Source organism: Orycteropus afer, unplaced genomic scaffold (assembly GCF_000298275.1).
Source record: "Orycteropus afer afer isolate SDZICR_OR568_19922 unplaced genomic scaffold, OryAfe1.0 scaffold00051, whole genome shotgun sequence".
NCBI classification, from domain to species: Eukaryota; Metazoa; Chordata; class Mammalia; order Tubulidentata; family Orycteropodidae; genus Orycteropus; species Orycteropus afer.
The window spans coordinates 5,399,513-5,401,136 of record NW_006921638.1 but is presented as its reverse complement, the minus strand read 5'-3'; positions in this window follow the sequence as shown (position 1 = coordinate 5,401,136).

Sequence of the window (1,624 nt, the reverse complement as noted above, 5' to 3'; positions counted from 1 at the left end):
ACCAAATGAAAAAGATAAAGATGATAATTCTGGAACTCTGAACACCAAATGAAAGGATAAATAATTGGATTAAACACTGATTGGAAAAAGAAACAGAACAAAAACAGCAATCAAAGAGAAAGATGGAGGAGGGGCCTGACAGCACAGTCATTTTGAGACACAGAAGGCAACATTCACAGGTAAGGAGAAGCCAACTTCACAGAATCCCCAATAAGACAAGAAACACTGTAAACAAATCAAGTGAAGCAAGGTGAGCAGAACACAAGCCAGATGTAAGAGAGGAAAGTACGGGATAGTGAGCAAGAACTCTAGTGGCAACAGTGACTGTAGAACAGGAAGGGAGCCAGTAAATGGCACTCATCAATAGTGGTCCCTAGTTTTTGGGTTGGATGCCCACATGGAGGGGAGGGCTTGTGAGGTGGCAGCTGGTGGCCCTGGAGCCTGGATAGCCTCCCCTGTGATTGAGTCAGGACAGGAACTGGATAATCGGCTGCACTAGCCAGAAGTACACCAGGCTCATGCCAATGAATGGTGACCAGAGAAGTGCACTCTCATACTTTCCCCTCCCTACATGTTCCTGGTGACCAGAGGTAAGCCACCCCACCAACAACAACCTGGTGCCAATGGCTCCCCCCCTGCAAACTCTCACCCACCCAGTTCATTCAGACCACCTTTGAAGCACATGCAATCACTGCCACACAACCTTTTTTTTTTCTTTTTTCCACTTCCTTTTATTTTCCTCCTTCTCCCTTTGTTTTTACTCTTTTTTTTTTTTCCTGCCCCATCCAGTAAGAGGAATATATTGTTTTCCCACTAGTCAGTCACACCCACCATACCTACCACTTACTGACCACCCAAAAGGTGAGTGCCACCACTCACTCCTGCACCACTGGATCAATGGCAGATGTTGGACACCACCTTTTTACCCCATCCAAAACTTCTCTACATGACCAGCAAACAGTGACTTGTGCCAACACACCCAGTTACTCCACCCACACAGAGATAGGTGAGGAGCACTCCAGAGCTGCCGAGCTAGTGACCAAAGTAGCACAACCACTCTTCCCACCTGGATATAGCAAAACAAAGCAAACAAGAAATAAGGGTGAAACAGACCAACAAGTAAATCCAACACAACCAAATGTCTCGGAAATAACAGACAACTTCAAACAAACGGGACAAGATGGCTCAAACAAGTGACCAAAATAAAGAACCAGAAAACCTCCCTGAGGGAGAAATGGTAATCAAACTACCTGAAAGGAATTCAAAAGACTTAAATATATGACCTTCCAAGAGATAAAGGAAACTGCAAACAAAATCAAGAAAAACAGACAATACCCTAGAAGAATTCAGGAAAACAATACAAAGAGCAAAATAACAAAATAGGCACCATACAAAAACAGCAAGGTGAAATACAGAAAAGTAACACTAAAGTTTCAGAGATAACACATTGGAAGGACAAAGAGTAGAATTGAATCAATAGAAGACCAGATCAACAAATTAGAGGACAGCTCCCTTGACACCAATTTGTATAAGAAAAAATTAAAAAAAATTAAAAAAAAAAAAAAGAAGAAGAAGAAAGCCTAAGAATTATATGAAACACTGTCAAGAGGAAAAATTACATATG